Here is an 11,746-nt window from a genome sequence, read left to right as displayed (position 1 = left end):
TGATGCAGCACCGGTGTTGCTAGTCCACTCTGAACGGAACGACGACAAATCCGGTGAATAGCTTCAACGTGCTTTGAACCCGTAGCAGCGGCGGCCCGCGAAGGCGACGTCCTCCTGCCAATCGACGAACCACAACAGCGCGCGGTTCCGCAACAGCGACGTGATTTTCAGCAGCGGCTTCGTTTCTGCATCGTTTCCACGACGGCTCCCGCGTCCTGCACTGATCTTGCGGCGGCCCCGGCGGTTCTACATCCTTTCGTAACGGCTTGACGATTTGGCAGCGACCTCCTACAGCTCGGGTCCAAAGAATGACTCCTTCGTCACCTAGACTCGTGTACAGCAACGTTTGGTAGCATATTTCGTGCGTTACAGCATCGTTCAGGACGTTTGGCGGTTACCCACATCCGTTCGAAGCTCGATTTGGACTACCCACACCTTGGCGAGGTAGATCTAGGTGACCCACACCTATACGAAGTCGGTTTTGGTGGTAATGAGTCATTTGAACCCTTTTAGAATTAATTTCGAAGGCTAAATAGTGTACGTAACTTGCTGTATTTTTCTGTTTTAGTGCTTAGGTGTGAGGTCGACGCAAAAAAAACTTAATTGCGCGGTTGTGAGTAAGTAGACAAGGGGTGTGTGCGTGCGTTAATGTATGTTAAATGGTTTCTAATGTGCTGGTTTTGTGGCGTTTAATATTAATTTTGTTAAGTCATTGTGCTAAATAACTCTCGTTGTGTTAATCGGTATACTTGGAGTAGTGTTGGATATATGTCGGTGAAAATGGTGAGGTTTCTGCTTTGCTAAACTGCTGAGTATCGCTGTGGAAATGTTTGTTGTTTGAATATGCACGAGTTGTTCGACGTGACTTGTGTGTTATTATACTTGGTAATGCTTATTGAATATTGATGCTGGATATTAAGTGTTTTGGGTGAACTATGTCGGACTCCAATGGTTTTAAATTTGTTTGGTTATGCCTTGTTGCGACGAAACTCATTGTGGAGCCGTTGTTAAGAAAAGTTATATTGTGAGAGCATGATTGGTTTATTATTTCATTATTAGAATGTTGTTTATGTTGTGGAAGCACGCTGAATTGTATTTGTGAGTTGAAAGATGCAGGGGTAATGGCTTAAGAAAGTATATAGTAAGACTCTAGTGAGAGTTGGATTCTTGGAGGAAATGAATGAGTGAGTGTCAGGGCCTCGGGTAAAAATGGTCGACGGTCGTTACGAGGAGTCCTTTGGAAGGAAGGCTATTGGGGCCTTGGGTAAAACTGGTCAAGGGCCAATAGATGGTGAAGTCGTCGGGGCCTCGGGTAAAAATGGTCGAGGGCCGATGCAGCAGTGTCGGGGCTCTGGGTAAAAATGGTCAGGGGCCGACTCTACTCGAAGGAGTTAACTGTGGAAGGCTAGGATAGCTGTGATAAGCGTAGAGGTACTTGAGATGTTAGGGAGACTAGAGGTTGGTAGTTAACGTGTTCCTGGTTGTGGTTGTCACCAAATTTTATGGAATGTGCCTACGTTTGAATGTATAATGTGATGAAAGGCATGACTATGAATGTTTCATGATTTAGTTGAGCATGATGTGTGTGTCTTGTGAAGGGATGTGATTCCCGGAGCGGAAGCGGATTTTCGTTGCTGATTTTAGGGATACAAAATCGAAATTGAAAGAGGGAAAATACAGGGGAAACCATTACCTTTGAAGAACTTTGCTTTTGCGGTTTCCCACGAACACCACCACTACGTCTTCCTCGCTATCCTCTTGGGTCTCGGGTTAATGCTTGTGGTACCACCTTGATCGAAGAGAGGGAGAGATTCAGAGAGTTTTTGAGAGAAATTGGATGGGAGTTCTTTTTCTTGTTCTGTATCTCACTTCTTCTTCTGCTTCTCCAATACTTGGAGAGGAAGAAGAAGGGTGACGTGGGGTAACTCCCTACATCACAACTCGTCCCACTCCCCTACAATTTTGCAGGGGAGTTAATATTAATAATAATATTAATAATATTAATATTAATATATATATATATATAATATATAATAATAATTAAAAAAATATAATAATTAATATATATATATATATAATCAATTAATCAAATTAATTAATATAATTAATTATTAATCAAATTAATTAATATAATTAATTATTAATCCAATTAATAATTAATAAATATATATATACATAAATAATTAACACTTAATTATTTATAAAATTAGAATCATATTCTAAAACATTTCTCTTGTATAACATATAGTTCTAATGTACATCTTATGCACATTATTTTTAACCTATAGTTTTAATATGAACCTTATTCATATTAATTTTATTTGAATCTCATTCAAATAATTTCTCTCATAATATATAGTTTTAATTTATAATTAACTATATATTATAATGTATCAATATACATCACAATAAAGTGTGATGAGCAAGTTCATGTTTGGAACGACTTCCAAATCTGTCAAGAACTTTCTAAGCCAAACTGCCTCTTTTGCTGCTTCACAAGCCGCAACATATTCAGCCTCCATGGTGGAGTCTGCGATACATCCTTGTTTGATGCTTCGCCAAACTACCGCTCCTCCGTTAAGAGTGAATGCTGACCCTGACATGGATTTCCTTGAATCCTTGTCTGTTTGGAAGTCAGAGTCAGTGTATCCTGTAAGGATCAAATCCTTAGTGCCATACACGAGCTTGTAGTCCCTCGTTCTCCTAAGATACTTGAGGATTCCCTTAACAGCAGTCCAGTGATCATATCCTGGGTTGGATTGGTACCTACTGACTATCTCTACCGGCTAGCAAATGTCAGGCCTAGTGCACAGCATAACGTACAACAGGCTGCCCACTGCTGAAGCAGACGGTATACGTCTCATATCCTCAACTTCTTGAGGTGTCTTAGGACATTGTTCCTTAGACAGATGAATTCCATGCCTGAAGGGTAACAAACCTTTCTTGGAATTCTGCATCGAATATCGAACAAGCATCTTGTCGATATAAGTTGCTTGAGACAGGGCTAACGTTCTGTTCTTACGATCCCTCAGGATTTGGATGCCAAGAACATACTGAGCTTCTCCCAAATCTTTCATTTGGAACTCAGTCGCTAGTCACTTCTTTATGTCAGTGAGGTAACCTACATCATTCCCAATGAGTAGGATATCATCCACGTACAACACTAAGAAGGCTACGGTGTTGTTGACGATCTTCTTATATACACAAGGCTCATCAACGTTTTGGTCAAAACCATAAGATTTGATCGCAGTATCGAACCTTATGTTCCAAGATCGAGATGCTTGTTTGAGTCCATATATGGACCGTTTAAGCTTGCAAACCTTTTGCTCTTGACCTTGTTCTATGAACCCTTCGGGTTGAGACATATAAATACTTTCTTCAAGATTGCCATTCAGAAAAGCAGTCTTGACGTCCATTTGCCATAACTCATAGTCGTAATATGTGGCAATGGACAAAAGTATTCTAATGGACTTAAGCATAGCTACAAGGGAGAAGGTTTCTTCATAGTCCACCCCTTCCCTTTGTGTGTAGCCTTTTGCCACAAGTCTCGCCTTATAGGTCTGTACCTTTCCTTCGGCGTCTCGTTTTCGCTTGTAGATCCATTTGCACCCTATTGGTTTTACCACGTCAGGTTGATCTACAAGTTCCCAAACGGAATTGAAGTACATCGACTCCATTTCCAGGTCCATTGCTTTGACCCATTTGTCCTTGTCAATATCTTCCATTGCCTTCTTATAGGTCAATGGATCCTCGACGCCGTCATCAGGTATGACAACTTGAGTTTCAGTTAAACCCACGTAGCGGTCAGGTTGTGACACAATCCTTCCACTACGTCGAGGCACCCTCAACACTTGAGGTGGATGTGACTGACGCGATGTGCTGGCTTCATCAACAACTCTTGTTGTAGTGCCAGTTTGATCAACAACTCTTGTTGACGTGTTTGTAGCCTCTTCCGAAATCTCGTTAATTACTACCTTACTCCGTGGTTTATGATCTCGAACATGGCATTCTTCTAAGAAAGTAGCATTTGTCGATACAAACACTCTGTTTTCTTTATGATCGAAGAAGAGACCACCTCTAGTATCTTTAGGGTAACCTACGAATAGGCATACTTTTGAACGAGGTTCCAGTTTCTTCGAGTTAGTCATGAGCACGTGTGCCAGACTTCCCCAAATGCGAAAGTGACGTAAACTAGGTTTACGACCCTTCCACAGCTCAAAGGGTGTTTCAGAAACACTCTTTGATGGAACTACGTTCAAAATATAAACTGCAGTCTCCACTGTATAACCCCAAAACGAGTTAGGCAACTGAGAATAGCTCATCGTTGATCGAACCATGTCCAACAGGGTTCTGTTTTTCCCTTCTGATACACCGTTTTGTTGAGGTGTACCAGGGGCTGAGAGTTGGAACGTGATTCCATGTTCTATCATATAGTCCTGGAATCTCAAGTCCATATACTCTCCACTCCGATCTGATCGAAGTGTTTTAATGGTTTTACCTAATTGATTTTCAACTTCAGTCTTGTACTCCTTGAACTTTTCAAGGGCTTCAGACTTATGTTGCATTAGGTATAAATAACCATACCTTGAATAATCATCGATAAAAGAGATGAAGTATTCATATCCTCCTCGAGCTCTAACATTCATCAGACCACAAAGGTCTGAATGTATAAGTTCTAAGGGCTCTTTGGCTCTATAACCTTTTCCAGTAAAAGGTCTTTTAGTCATCTTGCCTTCAAGACAAGACTAACATGGAGGTAAAGAATCGTCTTCTAACTCACTTAGAATGTCGTTCTTAACCAACCTCCCAATCCTATTGAGATTAATGTGACCTAATCTTAAGTGCCAAAGATAGGTATCTTCCTTTTGAGAAACTTTTTGCCTTTTATTTTGAGTTCTAGCATTTTTAAACAACTCGGTATTTAAAACTGCTTTAGTTATGGTTGGTCTTAGCACATACAAGTTGTTTTCAAGTAAAGCTGAACAAATGTTAACACCATTTCTTGAAATGAACGCTTCATTTAAATGAAATGAAATTGAATACATCTGTTCCAACAAACAAGAAATTGAAATTAAGTTCCTTTTAATTTTAGGAACAACGTACACATTATCTAATAATATATACATATTCTTGTTTGTAAACAACTTGAGCTCCCCTACCGCCACAGCTGAGACGGCCTCTCCCGTTCCGACCTTGAGAGTCATCTCTCCGGCGTCAAGCTGCCTCCAGGAACTAATTCCCTGAAATGAAGAACAAACGTGATTAGTGGCTCCTGAATCCAGTATCCGGGTGGAGTCATCATTCTCCACTAAACATGTTTCCAATACAAGTAAATCATATTACCTTCGTTGGCTTTCTTCTTTTCGGCCAAGTACTTTGGACAGTTGCGCTTCCAATGCCCGTCCATGTTGCAGTGGAAACACTTTCATTTCTCTGCAACCTTGACCTTGCCTTTCTGGGCAGCAGTAGCTGAGTCAGGTTTAGACCCCTTACCAGCAGCCTTCTTCTTCTTAAAAGTCTTACTTCCAGAAGAAGAGGCCAGAGACCTGGTTCCAGAAAACGATCCTCTGTTGAACCTCTTTGAGGTGGCAACATTTGCCTTCCCTTCTTGTCCCTTACATTTCATAAGAGACTGGTAGGTCTGAAGCTCGTTTAGGAGCGTGGTAAGAGTGTACTCCAGCTTATTCATAACTGCATTGCTGCGGAATAGAAGGAAACTCTTCGGAAGAGATTCCAGAATAAAGCTGACCTGACTCTGCTCGTCTATGACGGCCCCGTTCGACTCAGCCACGTTGAAGTGGACCATCAGGTTTAGAACGTGTTCTCGCACTGATGAACCCTCCTTCATGCGGAAGTTGTAAATGAACTTAAGGGCTTCATGTCAAGCCTGTGAGGACGGTTGTCCAAACATGCTCTGCAGCGAGTCCATGATCTCCTTAGCGGTGACCGTGTCCTCGTGCTTCTTGGCAAGCACATCAGATATGCTCGCCAGGATGTAGACCTTGGCCTTGTCATTGGCCTTGATCCACCTGTCATAGGCGTTGCGCACATCTACAGTTGCGTTAGGCGCAGGAGCTTGAGGACAATCCTCTTGCAAGACGAACCTAAGATCATCTATCATGAGAATAGTATTTAGGTTTGACTTCCATTCTTTGTAATTTTCGCCATTAAGTCTTTGCGCGGCTAAGAGTGCAATAATAGAAGTAGACATGCTGAAAGTAAAAACAAATCTATATTAGTTTCATGCATTAGCCTTTTAAACCCAATCAAAATTTAGCAAAAGTAATTAAGCACCCTAACAAAATGGTTTTGCAACGACGCTTCAGTGATTTAGAGCAACAGCCACCGTAGGGCGGACAGGTACTCCTTCACTGAATTGAGAAATTCTCAACTAAATTTTACACCAGAATAACTCTTATTCCTATAAATTTTAGTCATCGTTTATTTGGTCAGGAAATTGCTAACTAACTTAACAACTCCTCGTAAGTGTGACCCAACATTTTCGGATTTCAGAGGTCCACCCCAATAATCCTGCCGTAGGGAAGGAAAATATTGGAGCAAAACCTAAGAGACTCCTATCCAGTTCTGGAGTTTGCCTTGATTTTGATTTTCATACAATGAACCCTCCGTAGGGATGGTCGCTCCAGGACGACACGCAGGTCATGTATGAAACCTCACGGTGCAAACCAATGGCGGAGACCGCAGGATGTGTTGTCACACGTCCTTCTCCCACTTACTATGAACACTATCTCCATTCACCTCGATATTGAACCATGCAAACACCTTCTGTAGGGAGGCCGCGCCCAGGGCGACACGAGGCCGAGCATGGAACTCACAGCGTGAATTTAAAGGAGAACGTGAGAGAGAGAGTAAAGTATGTTATATATACTTTGTATATCAAATATATACGCTGTATATTACATATTCTCTTTTGCTCCCACTTAGTATTCTAATACTAGGGTATATTACTTAGATAAATCCCGGCTAAGTGAAATTAACTAAGTGAATTTTTAGTCGGCCCAATATAACTATTATATCGGAAGTTGTACAATAATGTTTTAGTTCGTTAAACACTTTAATAAACCAACGACATTATTGCTTGTATATAAAATATTGACTAATTCAACCCACAGGTCGGTTCCTAGGTAGAGGTGTTCCCTTACGGTCAGCTTAAATACCTCAACCTAGACAGAACCTTCCTTAGACAGGGTTCCCTTATAGACAACATTTTATATTTAGTCTTTTATTATTTCATTTTAAACCTAGTTAAAACAAAATAAAAGACTATCCCCTAATCACATTAGAAGATATAACCTAAGGTCTAATTAATTTTAAACCCCTTTAAAACTAATTAACTTAGACCTTATGTTTGCATGTAACTCTTTATTATAGATTTTAATTTCTATCTACCACATTTTATAACTCTTATAAAATTTAAGAAATTAAAACTATAAACATGCATTGAAAGCATACATTAATATAACAATTATATTATCCAAAATAATGTCATGCTCAATGCAACTTTATTTTCATCTAATTAATACAACATTTATATTAATTATGAAAATAAAACATGCATTCATACATTATAACATTTATAACTATCTGATGCATGACCATACATACATACTATATATCAAACATACATATTATGCATGTAACCTATGGTGGGATTTTAAAACTATATGGCCTACAATATGCAATATGATTTTAATTAAAATACACATTCATAATGCATAAAATAATTGAATAGCAAAGTTGGAACGGTTTTTGACATCCTAAGAAAACGAAATAATACAAAATAAGAAAACTGACTGCATCCGTCATCGAACCGCGAACCAGAGCCTCGGAATCGCGTCGAAAAACACCCGGGAACCAGAGCCTCGGAATAGCGTCATGGCGCTGTCTGCGCAGTCTGCTTCGTCTTCTTCGCTGTTTTATGCATTTTTCGCCCAATCCGACGCCACGAACGACTTTCGAGCGACCCGGACTTAAAAAAACAATAGAAACTAAATGCCCAAAACACCGGGCACTTACATGATCAAATCATGAAGTAAAACACTATCTAGGTGCCAAAAACTGGACATTTTCCAACCCACAAACCCATATTTCGAAAATATGAAATCACCCACCAAACTTAACGATTTTGATCCCAAAAAAATCAGAACTACAACCTGGCTCTGATACCAATTGAAGGGATGTGATTCCCGGAGCAGAATCAGATTTTCGTTGCTTATTTTAGGGATACAAAATCGAAATTGAAAGAGGGAAAATACAGGGGAAACCATTACCTTTGAAGAACTTTTCTTCTGCGGTTTCCCACGAACACCACCACTACGTCTTCCTCGCTATCCACTTGGGTCTCAGGATCGTGCTTGTGGTAGCACCTTGATCGAAGAGAGGGAGAGATTGAGAGAGTTTTTGAGAGAAATTGGATGGGAGTTCTTTTTCTTGTTCTGTATCTCACTTCTTCTTCTGCTTCTCCAACACTTGGAAAGGAAGAAGAAGAAGGACGTGGGGTAACTCCCCACGTCACAACTCGTCCCACTCCCCTGCAATTTTGCAGGGGAGTTAATATTAATAATAATATTATTAATATTAATATTAATATATATATATATAATATATATAATAATAATTAAAAAATATATATAATAATATATATATATATATATATAATAATTAATATATATATATAATTAATTAATCAAATTAATTAATATAATTAATTATTAATCCAATTAATAATTAATAAATATATATATACATAAATAATTAACACTTAATTATTTATAAAAATTAGAATCATATTCTAAAACATTTCTCTCGTATAACATATAGTTCTAATATACATCTTATGCACATTATTTTTAACCTATAGTTGTAATATGAAACTTATTCATATTAATTTTATTTGGATCTCATTCAAATAATTTCTCTCATAATATATAGTTTTAATTTATAATTAACTATATATTATAATGTATCAATATACATATAATCCCTTAAGTAATTTGAACAATTCAAATTCTTCCAAAAACTTGATCCTCGTTTTACCCGTTATGAGCTAGCAAGGGGACCTAATGGACCTACAGATCCGAAGCTCCAACGATGCAAGATTAATCGGTCAAACTCATTGACCGAGTTAATTTAGATTCGTTAACTACGAGTCATTCCACTAAAGACCCGCAGTTGCACTCTCCTCACTGCAGAATGTTTTCGTGTCCATGGATATATGACCATTAATAACGAGTCAATCCTTCACGAGTGTTCGTAACTCAAGTTGGGTCAAATTACCGTTTTACCCCTGAGTTACATCTTACTCCTTAAACTCCACTGCTCCTCTAATGAATAACCCGGTTATGGTCCAACCAAGAACCGGAAGTCCCTCTCGGCCAATGAGAGGGTGTGGCCCCTTGGTCAAGTCCCGGAGTCAGCATTTAAGGGAACACTCATCTACTCCCCTAAAGTCAGGGAGGAGTGAATTCCATCTTGTGAAGTTATGTTTCCAGCTCCCCACTCGGTCTAGTCCTCAAAATGGTAGGAATGTTGAGTCGGTGACTCGGGCCACTCTCACCCATACAGATCAAAGAACGAGCCCTCACGGGCAGGAGTCCAGAACTCACTCAGGATTGAGAATGAGTTGCCTGGTCATCCTAAGAAATGGCATTCTATTAGTTAACGGTGTTACACCTAAAGATTTCCTATTTCGCGGTCTGGTCTTATACAAACTCATTGTATAGGATACGCCCACTCGCATGTCTCCACACGAACGACCTGGATCGAGTCGTCTGTAACCTTTACAGAGTGGGTCGTATCCATAGTGTTGCCAGGATAAGGTACCCAGCCTTATCCATATACTATAGACCCTTTAGGTTATTCACGGGACATTATCCATTCATATATCAGGGGTATATCAAATATATACCTCGTATATCAACTATATACCCAGTATATATATTGTCCCGATTACATCATAACTAACCTTGGATGTTTAGTTTATTGGATTTTGGAAAATGCAAAGCTATGATTCAACAACAAATTTATTGAATAAAGCTTTATTAAATCGATATATGTTTTTACAAAATACAAACTACGAGTTTAGGGCAACACACCCAACATGTTGTTGGTGAGGGCTACTTACGGAGTATATTTTATATACTCACCCCCCCTCTACAATGATTGTTTCAGGTGAAGGACTCGTGGGCGACCATGGTGATGAGACAGAGGAGACATGACAAGCATGGACCATAGGCTGCTTAGTCACTCTTGTTTAGCTTTAGTTATTAGTTAAGACCTTATGTTATGGTCAATAAACTATTTGTTCTTATTTGAATAATTGAGAGGTTCCCACTTGTTATTGATTTTATTTCAGAATAGGTGTCTCTCTTAGTTCTCTACCATTCATTGAGTTTTGTCTAGTTTGAATAATAAAATTGCCCCGTGAGGTTGCCCACGGATGTTGTTGATTTATATTCTATGAAATTGATTTATTGTTGAATTGACCAGAGGTGGAACTTGATTTTTTATATAATTGTTGCATAGGGAGTTGACATCATGCGTTTGGGGTTAAGTTTAAACAGTTGGGTAGTTAATGTGACCTAGAAGTGTGGGGGAAATTCTGGGTCGTTACAGTTCTTGTCATGAAATCTTTCATCATGGCCTCCAAACTTGTGTTTCTACCACTTTGCTGAGTAGTATTTTGACCTCTTAGCTGATTGTATTGTTGAGGCTGCGACGCCGGTTGAGTTGGAAAACCAAGAGAAGTGTAGTTTTGCTTGTATTGTTGAACGGGTGCTTGTGCACTGCTACTAGCTACTCCTTGGTTACTCCAGGAAAAGTTTGGATGGTGCCTCCATCCAGGGTTGTAAGTGTTTGAATACGGGTTGAAATTCCGCTGGGCACCTTGACCTACATAGAAAATAGATGCTGGATTAGCTGGGCAATTCTCATACAAGTGGTTATCACTACAATAGACACGAGATATATCTGAAATTTGTAAATTAGGAGAGGGTTCAGGTATCGCCGAAGTGACGATTTTGGTTTCCTTCTCCATTGTCAACTGCTTTAACATCTGGTTCATAACCACCATTTGGGCTTGCATTGAAGCTACTATGTCTAACTCAAAGATTCCAGCTGATACTTGCTTCTTTGGTAATGACCTTCCTATTTCGCCTTGGTCATTAATGTCTGTCATCTTATTCAAGATATCAACGATCTCATTTACCGACTTCTCTAACAACGAGTCATTGGCTGCAGTGTTCAACATCATCCTTGATGAATGATCCAATCCTCTATAGAATTGTTCAATCTGCACACATGCGGGCAATCCATGGCTCGGGCATCTTCTAAGTAACTCCTTAAAACGCTCCCAAGCTTCTTGAACTGCTTCATTCTCCTTCTATCTAAAAGACACAATGTCCTCTCGAAGGTCTATGTTCTTGGTCAAAGTGTGGTACTTTGCCAAAAATTTCTCCGTCAGCTCCGCCCATGTGTTGATAGAATTTGGTTCTAACGCGTTTAGCCAAGTCCTTGCACCATCCCTGAGAGAAAAAGGAAACATTTTTAATCTTAGTGCATGCTCAGAAACACCAGGAAGTTGAAATGCATTAGCTATTTCGATAAAGGATTTGAGATGGGAGTAAGGATCTTCGTTAGTTAATCCTCCGAACTGGCTCATCGTCTGTAACATCTGGAACATGACTGGCTTGAGCTCGAACTGTGTGGCTTCGGGTAAAAGATTATT

At 39.5% G+C, this 11,746-nt stretch overlaps 1 non-coding gene across 1 annotated transcript; it reads left to right on the top strand.

Annotated features, from left to right (window-relative positions):
* Window positions 1-11,327: 11,327 nt before the first annotated feature.
* Window positions 11,328-11,434, top strand: LOC148212188 (small nucleolar RNA R71). Its single transcript, XR_015789987.1, has one exon. It is a non-coding gene; the product is annotated as a small nucleolar RNA R71 (small nucleolar RNA).
* Window positions 11,435-11,746: the final 312 nt, after the last annotated feature.

The sequence above is a fragment of the Momordica charantia genome (assembly GCF_013281855.1).
Source record: "Momordica charantia cultivar OHB3-1 chromosome 3 unlocalized genomic scaffold, Mcharantia_2.0 BLBB01000003.1, whole genome shotgun sequence".
In the NCBI taxonomy this organism is placed as follows: domain Eukaryota; kingdom Viridiplantae; phylum Streptophyta; class Magnoliopsida; order Cucurbitales; family Cucurbitaceae; genus Momordica; species Momordica charantia.
This window is presented reverse-complemented; position numbering and strand designations above follow the sequence as displayed.